General features: G+C 41.8%; 1 protein-coding gene across 1 annotated transcript in view; it reads right to left on the bottom strand.

Moving 5' to 3' along the window:
• The window catches only part of PTK2 (protein tyrosine kinase 2), a 188,481-nt gene that overhangs the window by 146,929 nt on the left and 21,573 nt on the right, over positions 1 to 19,979 (bottom strand). Inside the window, exon 3 of the mRNA XM_050330652.1 lies at positions 376 to 402. The gene's annotated coding sequence lies outside the window, so the exon portion shown is untranslated. The remainder of the gene's footprint in view (positions 1 to 375; positions 403 to 19,979) is intronic.

Below are 19,979 nucleotides of genomic sequence, written 5' to 3'. Positions count from 1 at the left end.
CCTCCATCCTCCTTTCCTTGCACATTGTCCCTGTGAATCACCACTAATACTATTTGTGGCTGCTCCTAATCTGTTCCCCTGACAGCTGCACCACACGTTGTGCTGAGTCGCTTTAAGCACTCACACATATTTAACAACTGCCTATAAATACACCTCAGTTACCTCCTCCCCTTGTCAAAATACACTGTTTGAGTGAAAAAAACCCTGTACCTCAACAGGTTTTGTTTCAACCTCAGATCCCCACATGACTAAGTGCCACGACAGTGCCAATAAGAACCGATATTCTGATTATATAAAAGCATGCCTGTATCACAAGCAGGCCCTTAAAAGCTGCCTGCTGTCACATCAAGACATAAGTGAAAGAAGAGAACTTACCTGCTGGCAAGGGAAGTCTTGAAATATCTGTAACAATAAAGAAATACATTTAGAAACAGAAGGAAAAAATAGCTCTCCAATTGCATTGGCCTAATAAATTTTCTGCAAGGCTGTACTTGTTTAATAAAGCACATTATCTGAGGCAATTTGCTGGCTGCCAGGGATGCCACAAGCAAATCAAAAGCATTTTCCTTGTCTCACCCTGTTCATTAACAAGATTACTCTTTGCTCACCTAACTGAAGGACAAAGATTACACTGCAAGGCAGTGAGTGTAATTACTGCAGTAGAATACAGGTCACTATGCACAAATTAGGAGTTACACACAGAATTCTCCATCATCTGCAGAGTTACTGAGCTCAGAGTGTCAAAGATAAACTTTCTGTAGTAAATTCCATGGCTTCCTTGAGTTGCAGACAATGACCAGTCTCAGAGTCTAAATAGATCATATTACAAATTATACACTAAAAAATGGAAATTAAGTTTTCCAAAATAGTTAATTATATTAACTATAACTCATTATATTCTTTCTGTCTGCTTATCATACATGTGCTTGTCATTTCAGTAGTTGAGGGAGTCATTTCAGTAGTTGAGGTGCCCATCAGAGCTCAGAACAGAAACCAGAACCCACAAAGAACTAACTTTGTAAGGACAAGAACTGGGCACACACATCAGAGGGTTAATGAAAATTGAATAAATACAAGTTGGGGGGAGGGGGATGAGAAAGGGGAACCAGTAAAACAAATGAGAAAAAAACCTGAACTGAACCCAAGAAAAAGGTCTACACAGTTATTTAAAGGAAATAGCAATGCTGAGTAATAAATTGTCATATTGGGTACAAAATCCACACGGAAAATGAACTTTAACCATAAGTGTAGCAACTGAAACAGATGCAGTTCTACTCTGAGGAGATGGGAAACAGCAACACAGGAAGTTGAAACACACGAAGTATAAAATGAAAATGGGATGGGACACCACACAAAAACCCCAGAGAAAACACTGCCTGCCTCAATCTGGTAGAACAGGTAGTTTAACAAGACAGTAAGGTACATTTCAGAGACGCTCATCATCTGCTGGGGAACAAAACATGTTACATTTCTTACATTTTCACATGCAAGAAATGCTTTGAGACAGGAAAAACCAGGCCAAGGAGACACAGGAACTGCGGGGAGCAAAAAACTGAAGTCGCTTCCTGCCCCAGCTCATGCACAGACCAGATCAGCACGTGTGGAATGGGGATTTCTTCCATCAGAGAGAAGTGTTGCAGTGACAGTTAATTTGGAAAGTCACATGAAGGTTAAGTTGTTGCATCTTTTTGTCTGTTTACATATGATTAATAGTCTCCATGTACCTTTTTTTTTTTTGTAAAGTCACAAAAAAATTCCTGCTTGTCACTAAGCTACACAGTATCCACTGTGTAGTATCCACTGCAGCCACCTGAGTAAAACATCTAAAGCTATGGATTAAAAACACCATATTTGATTTTCATTACTCTACAGCGATGGGAACTAATCCCTGAGTCCCATTAAAATTAACGAACATCGAGAAATTTAAGTTACTACGAAAACTTACGAACAGCCTGAAAATCTTCTTTTAATTCCTGCTGTATTGGGAGTGTTTTATCACAGCATTTATTACCCAAAGCAGACTATTTGGTTACGTGTGCCCACACAACACATTTCAATAAAATAACAGTAAACACAACCACCAGAAAAGCGTGTTATCATATAGACACAGAGAGGCAGAAAACACCCATTTCCATCTCAGGATTTGAATGCTTCCAGAGAAAGCTCTGCAGCCAAGGCACACTTATTTTCAAATGAAGAAAGACCTGATCATATTCCAGGGTTTGTCCCCAACACCCGAGCCGCTGTTTCCGCCGTGATCCGTCCCTGCCAGCACTCACACAGATCCTGTTACTGCACCAGGGCCCTCCCAAGTGGGGCACCCACACCATCAGCACCCTGGCTAAGTCAAACACTGTACAGATTTGTTACTTCCACGTTCCACTGCAAATTAGTCCCATCAGTACATTAAGTGAAGAGATGCTGCACCCCCGGGACAACTACACTGAACAGCTTCCTGCAACTGCACCTTCTTCTATTACAATTTAGTTTAAGAGACTGTTCCCTACGATTAATTGACACGCATTAGATTTCAAAACAAGTCAGACAGAAGACACTGAAGCCTGAAGGTCACACCAATCTACTCACAATTGCATAAATGCACTTAGCAAGTTACTTGCATCATATTTTTCAATGATTTCCATTAAGCACAAAGCCGATGTATCTTAACTCTGGCAAACACCAGCCACTGCAGAAATATCAACTCATAACAGCATAAATGAAATAACCACTGCCACGATACCAAAGATGAAAGTAACAATTCCACTCCTTTGTGTATCCAGACACCATAACAGTCAGTGAAATGCTAATTCATTAGCTCCATGTGTTCCCATCAGCTGCTGAGTCACCTCAGGAACCTCCTCACCCTGGGGTTTACCCCATCTCCCCACCTCACTCTCATCTTTTCTGGCTTGAAACTTCCCTGAGCTTTAGTCTCCAAATGTGGTTTTTCATTTAACATCTAACACTGAGAAAAGATGAGTGGATTCTGGCAGCACTTAAAAAGGTCCCTTCACTGAGAGGTAAACTGAGAACAGGGATGTAGGGAGATACTCATGTCAGACTGCATTTACAAACTTGCCTTCTTTACTGTGCAAAACTCCCCCCTTTTTGAAGGACATGATAGCAATTCGATCTCCAGAGACCAGAAATTCAACCAATGCCGTGACTTGAAGAGAAAAAACCAAAAGTTTGGGTCCTAATCCGGTTTGCAACTAAAAGAAAAGCTGGAGAGCATTCTGGGGATCTCTCCTCCTAAAAGGATTCCCTCTCTTGATGCGAGGCCTGGACTGCCCTTCCTCCTACAGCTCAGTTCCTGAATGCTGTCACACAAACCACGTTCACAGCAGCTGCACAGCATGAACCAATCCCACATTTCTCGCTGCTCCAAACGTGGTTCTTCAAAGTGAAATCTAAAATGAATCAAGTTTTCATGTGCTTCTGGCTCCTACTGATCCTTCCACGGGATCACTCAAGTTCTGCACTGATGTTCTTCCATATCTCACCGTGCTGCCTGGTGGGTACCAAACTGCCAGTCTGAACAGGCAGAGAGAAAAATTACTTTCACACCATATTCTTTATCATTTTTAGACTTTTACATGGTTTGTAAAGGTTAACCAGTTCTCAGGGAAAACTGATTTTATCCCATATAGACACTGGGAGGATGGAGCAGATGGCCTCAAGAGCTCCTTTCCACCCAAGGTATTTGTAATATTGTACACAGATGACTATAACAGACCAGGAAATAAGCTGAAAAGACATTAGAGGTGCTACAAAGTAAGAAACTTCCTCAGCCAAAGAAAACTTGGCAAGTAAACCAATTATGTACATGAATTCACTGAGGAACAAAAAAGGACAGTACTTTAAAGAAAGAATACTGCTGTTGCTTCTGTATTCACTGGGATGGTTTTGGGCAGTACAATCCTCAAACAGGCTTTGTGGATCCCAGCACCAACAGTTTTTGTTTCTGTGATTAATGGATGCTCTGAGGACCAGCTCCCTCTAACAATGTATTTGCTCTTATGAAACGATGCATTTCACATTGCAGAGTTTCACCCAATGTTTTCTTAGAACCGGAGCCACAACTTAAACTCTTCCTTCCAAGAGTAACATCCAATCATCGAAAACAGGAGCATTTTGTGAGCTTCCTATTCCTACCTCAAGGTAAAATGAGAATATGGCTCCATGGACGACTCCAGAGGCTCAGACTCTCGCCTCATCTGCAGCACTGATCTCCTTCCAGAGCTGTGGTAAGCACAGACCACAGGAAATTTAATCCAGTTCTCCTGTGGCAGGAGTTGGCTGACTCTGCCCTAATGGTATTCCCTTGAAATCCATTCAGCTATTCAGCTCACAATCTCTTTCCAGGGAAAAGTAAAGGCTCACAGCACACGAGGAGCCACAGACCACAGTCTCCAGGGAGCTGAGCAGAACATGTCATGGACAGCAATCCAACTGATGAGGAATATCACAGACAACATGAAATGCAGTTTTAATATTTATCTACCAAAATAATTTAGGAACACAGATGCATTTTCAGCTTTTAACCTTGGCATGGCTGATGCTGAAGGATGTTCTCTTAGAGGCTAGATCCAACCACCGGGAAGTCTCCCTTCTTATACTGTCTGACAGGCTAAAAAGGCAGCTGGATGTTCCTCCAGTCTTCAATGAAGTTGAGATCTTATTGTCTATGTCAAAATATTTTTGTTTTCTTTTAAAGAACAAATAGTAAACAGAAAACACAAGTCACCCCCCCCCCAAAAAAAAGCTTTGTAAAATTCCATTTGTTGAGAAGCTCAAGGATTTATCCATGACCATCCAACCTATTGAGAAAAGACCTTGGAGACACAATGAATTAATCCTGACAGTGCACCCATTAGGGGAAAGCTATTAAAAAGTTTTACAATATGATTAAAAGATGGCATAAACCACCGTTTGCATCGTTCCACATATGTATTTTTTTCCCTTCATTACTGGAAGTGCACCTCTTAGTTCTAAGCGAAATCTAACCTACTTTTAATTTAGCAATCTGCAGGGCTGGATGTTAACAACCTTTTATTCTATCACTTCACATTAAGGCAATTCTAGGGCAATTTTCAGGAGCAACTCAATAAAACCTCTCTGTACATTAGCCATGGAGAATGAGGTGCAGAAGGGGCTCACTGCAAAGGCCCATTTTCCCTAAACCTTTGATTATCTTTACAAGTCTTTAAATGCTCAGACTATTTCTGCTTCCAGTAGCTCCCCCAATCTGAAAACACCAATACCTGACACAGCCCTCGTACGTCGATCGGAACAGCACTAAAAATACCATTTGCTGACTTAGATGGAGTTTTTGCCCCTATTGACATATTTATTGCATTTGCCTCAGGCACAGCAGCAGCTGAATATCCAGCTTAGCTGCAAATCTTCATCTGTTACCCCAGGGAGAGATGGAACGGGACAATTATAGGACAGTCACCTCCATCCACCAAACCCAACTGCAATTATTTTGTGCTCTGGCCAGATCAGGAGAAATTCAGCATACAGTGTCTACAGCCCCTGCTTCACAGGAGATCCACGTTGCACAGGAGTCCTTTATTATCTTGGTTTAAATCTTTGCTTCAGCTGTGAGTATCAGCAGTAATGATTTAATGCTCTCATTTCTGTCTGCTGAAAAGGTTAACGAGCAAGCGGCCGAGAATGAACCCCTCTGACACCCTCCCCAGGAAACGTGCACTGCCTGGGTTATGCTTTGGAGAAGTTCTGTCTAACCAGTTATTAAAGGCAAGCTGCTGCCCCTGAAACACAAGAGCAACACAAAATTAAGGCAAGGGAAAATGAGAGGACCGACTGAAGTCCTGCATAGAACACCAAGGGCTTTTTCAGATTACGTGTTCTGCTGATAAAACAGGTACTAGGCACAACTACAGTATGAGCACCACGTCTAACATACCCCAAATAACTTTAAACAAGCAAAAGTATTGTTGTATTACACCAGTGCAACAAGCATTAGCTAAATCATCCTGTACCTCGGGAGCACCTTCAGTTCATATCTGCTTCCTTAATTAGTCAAATTGTTGTCAGTTTATTGTTACATTTTTCTCACTACCGCAGTCTTCTCTTCATACCTGTTTTCCTCTTCCAATTTGAAAACAAAATCAATATTTAGTCTCTTAGTTTATAGCACCTACCAAAAAAAAAAAAAACAACCAAAAAAAACCACACACACAAAAAAACCCACCCATTCAGCAGTTTAAAATCACAATTTCCCCTCTTCTTTTGAAACTCCTCCAAAATCACTCTGCTTATGGTTCTTAAATACCAGTTTTTGAAATTCAAAAAAAATCCAGACTCTGATTCAGACCCTGAGAGTAATCCACATGTTTTCCTCCATCTCAGCTGAACTCTGCTCTGATGAACTCTGCATGCACCTGGAAACTTCAAATTCATTTACACCACCTCACTGAGCATGACCACAGTTATCTATCCAGCCACCAGGAGCCAAATTTCAGACCAGGAACACTGAACAGTAGGATATTAAATGAAAAGGTTCTGGTGGAAGCTACATTTAAGGAGGTTAAGAAGAGCAGGAGAAATTACTCAATCATTACTCAGGGCAGGTGGGATCAATCTCATTACACAGCGAGTTACAGAACATGCAGTATCTAAGCAACTCTGAGAAAGAATTTATTAGAAAGAATTTATTCTCAATACCTACATAAGTACTATATACACCTCTTGCCTATGGGAAGAGAGGTGTGAATAGGGAAGAGGTTAGAGCAGTTCCCCAAGAACTGGTTTTAATCAGCATCACAAAATGGGTGAGTGAAATCCTCAAGTCTACAGGTGATATTAAGCTCTTACGGGTCAGCAAAAGCCACGTCAATGGGAGAAAAAAAATCAACAAGTATCCCACAAAATGAAGCAAGTTGCTATAAGTCAGCAGAAACACTTCAGTACAGGACTGTGATGTAATGCAGCCAGGGAAAAAACCCGAGCAATACCTCCTTAACCAAGTAACACTTGCACTTTCTCCAGTTCCAGCTTGCGGGAGGAAGGCTGAGTCACTGTTTTCTCTGAAATCATCAGCTCAAGCTGCAGTAGCTGGCCAAAGGCAATAAAACATTGTGTCTCATTAGGAAGGGTACTGAAAACATGGTGCTTAAGCCTATTACTGTGCAAAACAATAAAGCATCAACATGTTGTGTCCAGTTCTGGTCTCTGCACCAGCAGGAACACAAAGCAGAGGTGGAGATGTCTCTGGAGTGGGGCAGCTGAAGTGATCAAGGGATGGAACAGTTGCCAAGTAAAGACAGATTACCAAATTTGGGGCCCCTCAGCTGGGAGGACAGGAGGTTCACAGTGAATATGGCCACAGCTTACAAGTAAGGGGGAGGGGGGGAGTAGAAAAAAAAGAAAAAAGGAAAAAGGAAAAGCAGATCCATGCAGCTCCACCCTTCAGCACTGGTAGGAAGCATCTGAGAAAACTACCAGAGATCAGCTCCAAAGCAGGGCCTCTCCACAGCTGGCACTGAGCTCCCTGAAGTTCCTGCAAGAGAAAGGTGTGGAGGGAGGTACCATCAGCCAGTTCAAAGGCAGTGTCTTACTGACAAGGAAAAGATGACAAAGACCAGTCAGGGAGGTTCCAGCTGCCACCTCAGCCGCAATGGGGATGCTGAGAAAACACAGGACCAGGTGTGCAAACTCCTGTTGTATGGACAAACACCTACTACTGCCACCAAGACATGCTGCTGGGCTGGAGGATCATCTCTTGTACCAGCAATAGTGTGGCCAGCAGGACCAGGGCAGCGATCATCGGGCTGTGCTCAGCCCTGGTGAGGCCACACCTCGAATCCTAGGTTCAGTTTTGGGCCCCTCACAGCAAGAGAGACATTGGGGGGCTGGAGCTTGTCCAGAGAAGGGCAAAGGCACTAGGGAAGGGTCTGGAGCACAGTTCTGATGAGGAGTAGCTGAGGGATTGGGGGGGGGGTGGAAACAGCCTGGAGAAAAAGACTCATGGGGACCTTATTGCTCTCCACAACTACCTGAAAGAAGGCTGTTGCCAGGTGGAGGTCAGTCTCTATCCCAAGTAATAAGCAACAGGAAAAGGGGAAATGCCCTCAAGGTTGCACCAGTGGAGGTTTAGATTGGATATTAGGAAAGGGTTGTCAAGCCCTGGCAAAGACTGCCCAGGGCAGTGGCAGAGTCACCTTCCCTGGAGGGGTTTAAAGGCCGTGTAGGTGCAGCACTTGGGGACGTGGTTTAGTGGTGGCCTTGGCAGTGCTGGGTTAGTGGTTGAAACCAACAATCTTAAAGTTCTTTTCCAACTAAAATGATTCCATGATCGTCGTGTTCCTAAACTCCCTGCCGTGGCTCTGTGAGGATGTGGAACAGTCACAAGCCGAGACACCTCCTGTAAGAATGTACCTACTCCATCACAAGTGCTCTTCCAGGAACACCAGCTACATTACAGGAATGTTCTTATCCTCTCATGGCTCCTTGCAAAAGGAGACATGGCTAACTCTGAACAAGCCCAGGAAACTTGAAAAGCACTTCAGATGTTCAAGGGGGGACACGTGTGTGCTGACAGTGGTTCAGATCTATCGGGAATATCTCCAGCACTATGGTCTGGGATCACACAATCCTGATGGAAATATTGTGACATTTTATGAACATAACAATTCAGGCCCTCGGGCAGGCTTAGGGAAAGCTGCAGAACTGCACTCTATACATGTGGAGCCACACCTGCTTTGGTACTACAGTGTGTTTGTTCTTCCAAGTGATGGCTTTAGTAGATGCTTTTCTTTCCAAAAGCATTGCCCTGACATCGCCTGCTATGATTGAAACTCCCTCGTGGTTTTCCACGATGGACTTGTGACACAGAACGTGCCACCACGAGTCACCCACGCCTTCAAAAGGTGACAGGGTTTTGTCATTGCTGCACCGAAATACAAATTAGCCCTGCATGTCAGAAAAGCTGGTTTGTGCTCTTACTATGGCACGAAGTTGGCAAAGAGCATGTAGATCTCTCAGAATGTACAATGAAAATGTTCCCAGGTACAGAAATGAACGCCAAGGACACAACCACGAACAGCAGAGAATGAGGCAGAAACTTTACTTCAGGCAAAATATTAAAAAACTCAGAACACAGCTACACATCCCAGACCACGTTGCAAGAGAAAACTGCTTTCTTGGGTGTTTTTTTAGGGAGGGGTGGGGTTTTGTTCCCTTTTTAAAACGATAACTAGTTAGAAAGATTTAGAGTAACAGACTAACAACGTAACAAAAAACCACCCAAGTTTCTTTCTGGAATACTAGAACAGCATTTTGCAAGCTTTGGGTGGTTTTTTTTTATTTTATTTTAAAGATAAATTCTTAGAAAGTTGGGCGAGTCATTTCCTTTCATGTTTCACCACTGTAAAATTATGCTGTTTCCATGGTTCTGGCCCACACATGGATTCCATTGTTAACAGCAGATTTTCAGGAGCTAGAATTAAGGTTTTAGGTTTTTCTTATTTGAAGTTGCAGGACATTCAAGAGGGGTGAAAGAAGGCTGAAAAGAATCGATGCAGCCAGCATGGAACGAGGAAGAAAAAAATTAAGAGCTTTCCAGTAAAGAACACACACAAAGCAGTTTGTCAGCAGTTTAATAGAAGATTATCACTTTTGCACACACATTGTGTTTCCCTAAAAAAACAAGAAAACCCAAGAAGTCACCCTGAAAACCAACAACAACAAGAAAAAAAAACCACCCAAAACCCAACCAACCAAACTCCCTGAGGCTGCAAAGGAACATTTTTTCAAGAACGATCTAGATTGAATAAATTACTTGTCAAAGAACAGAGGAGACACAAAGCAAGGAAAATTAGCAAGGGGGTAAAAACAAACATTATTTCTATCATTACACAAGAACATGCAATTCTTTATAAGCCAGAGAGACACAGAGCCTACTTCAGGGTGTAAAGGGGAGTTCAGGGATGACAGAAATGAAGACAAGAAATCAGGAAAGGGCAAAAGAGTTGTTTTAGACCAATATATTATGTATTCATCTGAAATGGCAATTGTTTTTTCTTGCTCTGTCGTATGTTAGCAGAAGTTGTGTCTAGTCCTCTCCTCTCCCCACAAGGCAGAGTAGCAGAAAGAGAAAAAACTTTTCCCTTGCTTATCCTCTCTGCTGTCTCTGTCCCATTTTATAAAGTTTTCCAGGAGGAAGAGACAGAGAACACATTAAGGCAGCAAAAAAGATGACAAGTGAGGTAGGGAGGAACCAAGGGCAGAAAAAAAAACAAAAACAAACCAGCAAAAGAAAAATACACACATACATCAGGACAAAGAAACCCAAAGAGAGATGACTGACAAAACTGGATTATGAAGGGAAAGAAGGGGGTGATGGGGTAACAAGAGTGCAGACAGAAGAACTGCAGAACACAACACGAGACAGGCTTTCTTCTCCTAATTGGTTCTGTCATGTCGCCGTCGAGACGAGCAAAGGGAAACCCCCCCAACACGCCTGTTCTCTGCAGGAACGAGATCAAACGAGAGCCCCAGTTGGCCTGACAGAACACAACACACGTGCAGCTCCCGTGTTCCATTTGCTGTGACTTCCGAGCTCGGCCACTGCTCATCCGGGCAAAGGGAACGAGGCAAGGGGTTTGTTCCTAACGCGGCACCGCGCGAAGCCGAGCGGGCGTGATTAATGGATTCTCATCTCCACAAACCCTCTGAAAAATTTCAGCTTGGCATCATTAAGATTCTATCAGCCCCGAACTGCAATTTAAGATAGTCTTTTTCGCCTTAATCTGCTGCTCTATTTAATCAATTTAATGCACAGTAAAAACTTAATTTGACAAAACTGGAAGCATTATTTCTCTCTGCCTCTGGCACGAAGCAGATTAAGACCACCAGAAATACTTGCAGGAAGATTTAAGATTCATTACATGTTGGGTGGCAGATAAATATTAGATATGCCATAAAACTCTAAGCCTAAAAGCTGTGGGTTTTAGTTAAGGCTGCAATTACCCCCCAGCAGATAACACAAGTCATGCTTCCTACACGAGCCACGACGATGATTTTTCGAGTCAGATCACCTAAAATACTATTTTGTACAAGACTGACAAATTCCACAGACACCTGGGAGAAAGAACAAGGACCATAAAGACAACTTTTGATTTACATATAATATAAATATCCTGTGTAGCCAAAACCAGGCTGGATAAAGGCACGGGTGCAAACAGAACATATTGTAGGTCCAGGCCCTTGACGTTCCAAATAAGATAACGAGCAGCTCACAGCCCTACCCAAAATTTATCAATGTTCAATTTACTCACTGGATTATCCACAGAATATGGAAAGTTAATGACAGAGAGCTGCTGTAGAGGGATGTTTGGAGTCCTGAAGCTCCCAGATAACCCAAGTTACAGGAGGTACATCCACAGCTCAGCCCCGGAGCTGGAGGTTCCCAGAAGGTCCTGGGGCGATGCTGGAGCTGGTTCTCCAAGAAGCAGCTCTTGTCACCCCGGGGCCAAGGCTGTGGCAATGGCACTACTTTGCACTGTGAAATGAACACTTGTGCCTTCAGGGCTGTCAAACCAATTTTCCTCACAAATAACTAACAAGCCAATTTTAAGGGCAGCGGCAGGGAAAGGAATCCCAACGTCACTCTGCTCGTTACTTCCTCAGCTAAGAATCACTTCAGTCCCTCAGAAACTCTGACTTGCCTCATAAGTATTTAGGTAGAGTATTACAAGTCCATTTACAATGGATTTTAAGTCTATCCTGATTTTGTGCCTAGACTGACTTCTTCAAAAAAATGTATTTTTCCAATACAAAATGCAGCCATTATTAAAAAGTCCTAAATTTTCCATTTCTGCTGCTGATGTTGGGAAACAGGGCTGCTTCACTTGAAAGTACAGCCAAATATTTCAGTAACAGCTTCTTCCATTTATGCCAAGGGATCACACTGTGTACACACTTGTACAATTATATCTTACTTCAGCTTGCTTTGTTGATATATAAAATGCAATCCTAATGGTGAATACATACCCTGCTGATGTATAACAATTCCTTATCAGCAAGCCAAGTTAGCTGGAGCATAAAGAAAATCACGATGTAGTCCTTTAAGAATAAACAGAAAAGAGCCACAAATATCCTAATTATATAAGCTTATTTGGTATAGCCCTGTGTAGGTTGGACTCAGTGAACAAATGTTTTCTTGCACAAAGATAAGAATTCAAGACCACAAAGAAGTGTACAGAAGAAATGTGGGGTTTGCCTCAGCACTGAGTGCTGGGAGGCAACAGAATGTAAATCTTTTGTACCACAATATAATCCATAAGAAAGTACAGCAACAGCACTAAACCAAGAAACACACTGTGAAGCTTTTTAAATTCTTCACTGATATTGTAGTTTATTGTAGTTGCCCCACCATTCCACAGGACTGAAAAAAAAAACACCAGCTCACTTCCTTTGTTATTTCAAACAAGGATAAATTATTTGAGGATTATTCTCCAAAGAGCTTTTCCATTTCAGGGAAGACCAGTAATAAACCTATCCGGTTTTCTCTGCTCCTGCTCCAACTTGGGACCGAGTCAGATACCACTGAATCCCACAAGAACAAAGAACTGACTTGGTCTCAGTGATGATCTGGAGCTGAACTGACAGTTGTTTCACGCACTTCCAACCTCAGCAACGTGAAGAAGGTGAACGTTTTTTAATTACTCTATGATCTAGTTTTCAATTTATCACGTATGAAGTGTCAGGGACCCTGAGCACACTAAATTATTTCGGATACGTTGTAACTCTATCTTCTGTCTCCCATAATGTGCAGAATACATATGTAACGCTGATTAAAAAATTTAAATTAAAATACTGAAAAAACCTTGTGTCTTCCCTCTCTAAATTGCTGTTGAAGGGATCCTAAAACTCACCCTGATAAAAAAAATCATTTGAGTTCAAACTTGAGGTGTAAATGAGAAAGAAAATGGCTTTAGGTTCAAATTAAAAACCTTATGCAAATTTCCAATAATTATAAAAGAGACTCATTTTCAAGCTCTCCAAGATCTAATCAGGTTCAGAGTGGACGTGACCTTAAATTTGCTTGAACAGATTAAAGTAATTTTGGCACAAAATCAGGCAGCTGCTGCACAAGGATTTCAGGAACTTCTGAGCACATCCCTCTTTGCTGATACGCAGAGGGAGATGAAATTAGAGAACTGCACTGTGTATTTACCCCAATGTCAGCTCTGGTACAGTTCATATTTATTTCGTCATCCTGCAAACTAAGCATTTGTGACAGTACAAAGGAATTTCAGGCCTCATATGCAAACAACTTGTCATGGAACTGCAGTTGGAATAATTTCTAATTGAATTTGTCTGCTGCAGAAGAAGAAATGCACAAGTTCTTCATAACAAGCCACAAAGCTCAGAGCAAACCAGAGGAAGTTCAAAGGACCAAAGAATTATTTTCAGCCTAAATGACAGGGGTGTTAACTCTGCTGCCACATGAATGCAGTTTAGCTAAGTCCATTGATCTCCTTCTTCCCAATCCCTGAATCACAGAGCAGTAACAAAGTCACAAGGGCAGAAGGAAAGTGATGGAGTGTGTCTGTTTACAGCCAAGAGAAAAAGTACAGAAATCCTTCAGAAGAATTTGGGGTAAACTGGGCAACTCTGACCTCTGAACTCCTCACCTCACTGGAACAGATCTCACCAGATCTGTCAGGCGCCCAAAGCATTCCCAGCAAGGCTGGAATCAAAGAATGGTTCAGGTTGGAAGAAACCTTTAAAGAGCATCTCTTTCCAACCCACCTGCCACAGGCAGGGACACCTTCCACTTGAACAGGTTGCTCAGAGCCCCATCCAGCCTGGCCTTGAACACTTCCAGGGATGGGGCATTCACAGCTTCTCTGGGCAGCCTGTGCCAGGTTTTTACCAACAAAGGGAAGGAATCCTAACAAATTTCTTCCTCATGTCCAGTCTAAATCTACCCTCTTTCAGTTTAAAACCATTGCCCCTTGTCCTGTCACTACAGGCCCTGGTAAAAAGTCTCTCTCTGCTCTTATAGAGCAGACTCACAGGTTTTTTTCCATAGTGCAATTACAGGTCTCCCTGATCAACCTACAGTTAAAAAAAAAACAACCAACAACAAAACCCAAAACTCCCTGCAAAAAGTTTTCTGTAGCTGGAGAATTAGCTGGAAACCCCTATCTGGTAGCACTTCTCGAGTCCAGAATCCTAAGGCCTACCCTTCCTCAGGGTTTTTCTAAAACAAGAACTCTGGAAAAACATTAATTCCTCCTGCTATCCCATTTAGCCACATGAATCCCCTCCCCTTACTGGATGTGTTTTAAAGCTTTCAGACTTATTCTTACCTCAGCAACTGTGAGGATCACCTTTTACAGTGCCAATGAGAACTGAAAGCAATGCCAGAAAAGCAAAACTAAGATGCAAATGAGTGGCACACTGATGTGTTAAATAAATTGCATGTCCAAGACCACAGGACCACCTCACACTCTTCCAACACAATTTTACCTTCTTTAAATATTAAAATACTTAAATACATTCAATACTAAACTTCAACTTGAAATCGAGAAACTTTTCTGAATAGACCAATAAAGCATTATTTACAACAAAGCCATAATGTTCAACAACACAGCTGTGCTCAGAACACCCCTGAGCAAGGGGAAAGCACCACCACCATCACTGTGGCCCCTTTATCTCAACAACACCTGAACACCAGCACATCTCACGAGACTCACCTGATCCCCTGAGCCCCCAGAGTCACCTCCTTCAGAGTGCTCTGGACGGTTGAAAGCTCCAAAGTGCACCAGGTTTGGGGGACATCACAGACTGTGGGACATCCAAAGGGGAAAATCACAGAATCATCTAGGTTGGAGAAGACCTCTGCAACTGATGACCTCAGAGGTCTTTTCCAACCTAAATGATTCCATGATCCTACGAGTGCACGCTGCTGTCCACAGCCTGACATCAGCAGCTCCGCTCAGCTCTGGTCTGAAGCTTCTGCCTCTGTGCAGTTTGGTAGCAACCAGCTTAGGGTCAAAAAAGTGTGGGGGAGAGGATAACAAGATGTCAAGTAGCACGAGTCTAATTATTTAGGAAACCAAGGTAACAGCAGACAATACTGTCATGAGGAACACAACCACAGAAAGAGGGGAAGTGGGATGACAGGGGACTTGTAATGGTTTCACCCTGTCTAAGGAGTTTCTGTGCAGGGAAGAAGGGTATCACCTGGTCCAAACCACCTCTCAGAGAGAACAGACACGAAAGTGTGTATACAGCTACGATCCACCAGCTAAAACTCACTTAGTTCACCTCAGAAAAAGCAATACCAAAAGCGATTTCATGTTTGCCCCACGTAGACTTTTCTAATGAAGGCATTCTCACAACGCCAATGGGTCTGGCAATAACATAAAACTCCAAAATCCGAAGTCTACAAGTTAGACACTGCTCCAAAAGCCACGAAGTGCAGTTTTGAGGCTGGGCAGGTGGCAGTGACTTTGCCATGACTCAACCCAGGGTCTCTTTCCAAAGCACTCACAGCAAAGTTTTACCCTTTTGAAGCATCCTACATCCAGAATGTCCATTTCTGAAAAGGCTGGTATTCGAAAAAGTTAATACTACGAGATTATAAAGTTCTACCTCCTCCGTATCTTCATCAAAATACAAAAATACCAAGCCAGATTGAAAAATTAAGGACTTTATTCATTCTTCCAGGACTTAAAAGCTCCACAGGAGCTCCACTGTTTCCCTCAGCCTCCACCCCAAACCCTAACACTCGTGTTCTTCCCAACTGCCCTCTGCCAAACAGAGGTTTTTAAAAATAGGGTGGGCTTTTAAATTTTACATTATGACCATGACTAGAGACCTGGTGACCTCCACCCCAACACCCTTTAAAGACAAGTACTTAATTCAAATGAAAGGCCATCAACTCCAGCATTTATTAAGAACCAAATGAACACACATCCAAATACTTGTAAATAGCATAAAATATTAAAAATAACTCATATGGCCTCATACAGCAGCCATGATAACTTATTTTTAGGGACAAAATCCTCTCATTCAAGAAAAACATGACAGATGATGAAATTTATTTAATTCCTGTGTATTAAGTTGTGAGAATAAGCTCCCAGAAACCTAAATTGGGAACATCCATGGACTAGATTTACAGCCCTGATTACTGGCTAAATACTGACATTTGTGATGAAAGCTCCACAAAAATCAAGGTCTTCTGGGGTTTTTGGGAAACTGAATGACATGGGATGGACACTTCCAATGGTTAAGAGAGTGGAATTTCCAAGTATTTTACAGGGAAGTAACATTACATTCACATTAGAAAACTTGCCAGCAACAGCTTATTTCTTATTTTGTTTTAGCCTTATTTTCCCTTCGCATTCACAAGCATTTCAAAGACCAAACTGCACAATAAAACTAATCTTACATTTGTGGAACTGGTTAAATATGTGAACCACGTGTGTAAAACCCAGTAATTTGCATTTCAGATGCCTTGGTCCCAGAACCTCTGTGTGTTAAAGTTTGGAGCTGGAGATCAATTAACCACAACTCAGAAGTGCCTTGAGGCTTAAAAACCAGCAATGCACAAATCAATATTTAATTTGCAGTCAGTGTAGGAGCTAAAAATGTACGAGATGCAATGTACAAATTATATATTATAAACCACAAAAGGAAATAAACACCAGTGTGCACCATCAACAGCCTCAGCAATTACAGCCCATGAATATTTCAATGTAATTTCTTTTAATACCTCCCGATTTTAACAAAAGTTTGGGAACAACTGCCCCGTTTAAGCTACAAATGGTTCATGTGTGTCGTTATTTGCATAATCCAAAAATCCAAAGCCACATTTTCCCTACATATTTCTCTTTCTATCACAGGGAATAAAGTAGGCTTGGAGATGTCTGCTTGTCCCTGACTGCTTCCCTGCCTCAAATTTCTGCATTCTTCAAAAATTTGAGATCCAGGGGGCAAACCGAGACATGTCCTTGCTTCAAAAAACATTTTAGGCAATTTTAATGAGATGAAATAACAGCAAAAATAATTGCAGGAATTTCTGCACTGCTCGCACTTAAGATGACTAAGAAAAATAACAGTTCTACCACCCCAAAAATTAACCTGTCCTTTGTCCAGTTTCTGTAGTTTCCATAACTAGCTCTTATTTCTGAGAGCAAAAGTTCTAAACTGGTGGCCAAGCTTTGGGCCCTTCCTACCAACTGCTTTTCAGATGTCCACAGGTTCACACTAATTTCTCTTGAAAAATTATTTTTGAAGAAACAGGAAGAAGGAGGTACACACTGAAGCAACAAGTTTAAACTCCAGCTAACTCACCAAAATAACACAGAAATTGTTTTTTCCTGACAAAAATACTTCACAGCTCAGATGCAAATTTAGCTATTAAATGTTTCTCTAAAAATATCATCCAGGTGAGGAATTTGAATGAAGTGATTATGTAGAGCCATCCAGCTGAATCCAATCCTCCTTCCCCACCTCAGGGCTTCCACACTTCGCCCTCTAAAAATTCAGGGATACAGAACTTCCAAAAGAAAAGCATTAGATGCCAAAAGAATAATTAACTAACTCAGGGCATTTCAGCTGCTTTTTAAATCCGTGATGCTCCCCTGGATATGGCCATCACAAATTTCCTTTGTATGAGGGTGTCTTTAGGGGGAGTTTCAGTTAGAAAAGATAAAGCAGCATCATCTGACCCATTTCTCACATTGTTTGTGTACAGTTACTGCAGTGATGGGAGCAGCATTCTGTGCAGGTTCTCCTGATGTTTGGATATTTGAATACAGAGACCATAAGAATATTAAGGAATTTAACTCACTGGTTTCCTTCTGTCCTTCTTGCTCCTTTACAGGAGGCAGAGCTGCATTTAGGTTCTGTTTTCAAAGCTAAGTGTTCATTATCAAAAACAACACCAAAAACATTAATTCCTTGCATTAGTACTGAGATTCAGTGATTTTTATGTCCCTCAAACCCTGGATTTAATATAAGAGCTCTTAATCTTCTCCGTCAAAAAGCAGAAGGGTAACTGGTGCAAATTTCACACCACATCTCCCAAAGCAAATCTTCCAGGTAGTTTTGGCTTGGCTTCTCCTCAAACCTCATCATCAGGAAAACTCCGAGCTGAAGCCCAGATCTCACCACCAGCATCAGATGTCCTGTTCTCCATTGACTACTTACATCCACACAAGGTCTCCTGCAGGAAGAGGGCCTCAAATTAAAAACCAAAACCCTCCCAAAAAAAGCCTTCCCGCAAAAAAAAAAGATGCAGAAGTCAATGTTTTAACAACCACTTTCATGTGGGGTCACACCTGTTTAGGATTTAGCACAGCACAGAAGCACAAGGCTCAGGCTGAATATAAACACATCCCATGCTTAGGGTTTTTTAAGGTGTCAAAGAAGAATTAATAACACCACACAAAATGGAGATGCAAGTTAACATCCTGTTTGCTTGGTTTTCTTTTTTTTCAAAGCCAAAAATTATGAGCAGAGGCTTCTAAGGTAAATTATTTACCATGTGAAGAGTCCAGCTTAGATTTCCACATTAAGTGACTTGCAGGAGCCAGCAGACATTGAAGGCATTAAACGCAACCTGAATTGTTCTGTTTAAAATAACTAGGATACAGTACAGTTCAGACTCCCAAGAATACTACAACTAGCAAAGACTACAACACGAAAAGACTTCCAGAAACAAGTTAAAATACATAAGTATTATACTATCAGAGAAATCATATAATAACCATTCATTTTGATACTGCTCTTACACAAGTCATTTAGAATAAAGGAATAGGCAGAAGGAAAAACACCATGATTACAGCTGCTCCAATTCCTTTGGACCTTAACACCCTCTTGCAGTTCTGCCAAGCTTTTACCATCCTATCCTGAAAGTTCAGCTGAGTGGACTGATCCTGAAAGGGGGAAATGACAACACGACCACCTGCTTACAATACACACAAAAATAACCTGGAATGCCAAACTTGGAGTCCTGTTGACAACAGTGACTTTTTAAGTGCCCTTTTGCTCTGCACAATCTAAATACTATTTTACTAAAATAAGAAATGACCTTTTTTCTAATGGGAATCCCAGTCAGCAATTTAAAGACTGCACCGTGCCCAGCACAGCTGGGAGGGGAGTGTTACAATAAACCTCCCACGTGTTGTTAAAGGGCACGGTTTCAGTGGTACCTGGGACAAATATTAACTTCTGCCAGGTGATCAAGGCTCCCTCGTGGCACAGAGCATTTTATCTCATTTAAAGCACTCATTTTTGGATGCAGTCATAGACTGTTATTGCCTTCTCGTGTCCACTTCAGCCTCATTAATAAGGAAGCATTGCCCAAGCTGCTTTTGTCTGGACTCCTGACAGGGAATTCAAGTTGCCTACTTTACTGCTTGCCATGGAAAAGAGAGTGCTGATCCACAGCTACTGGTCAGAAACAAATAAATCATATCACTTCTGACAGTCACCTTCCCTGTACCCAAGACAGTAATATGCGTGGGCAGCACATAATATAATAAACAATAAACCACTATTTTTGCCAGTTCTGGCTACCCTAAATAAATTTAATGAAATTCAAGCCCATGAAAACACAGCATTTTTATTTCAAAAACTCAATGGTTTCAGAAGAAACTGGCACCTACAGAAATATGATGCATTAGGAAGATTTATGCAACTCAAGGAATGCAGAATAACCAAACCAAATTATCCACAAGCATCCAGGCATAAAGGGGAGTCAGGCTGATTGGAAGGGTTTTATACTGGGTGTTCACATATCCCTGCTGTGTCTTACAAACACATGAGAAGGAAAGGTGTCAAATCAGAGGCTTCCAACACCATCCCATGGTTTTCCACCAGCTTTACAACTAGGCAAGAATAACCAACCCAGCATAAACAAAGTGAGATTTACTAGCAAGGCAGTAATACCACAGAAAATCTTCAGGGTTTAAGTGAATCAAAAGTGA

Source organism: Myiozetetes cayanensis, unplaced genomic scaffold (assembly GCF_022539395.1).
Source record: "Myiozetetes cayanensis isolate MyiCay16 unplaced genomic scaffold, myiCay2020 scf1, whole genome shotgun sequence".
Classification (NCBI taxonomy): Eukaryota; Metazoa; Chordata; class Aves; order Passeriformes; family Tyrannidae; genus Myiozetetes; species Myiozetetes cayanensis.
Note: the sequence above shows the minus strand (reverse complement) of the source record. Positions and strands in the feature narration are given on the sequence as shown.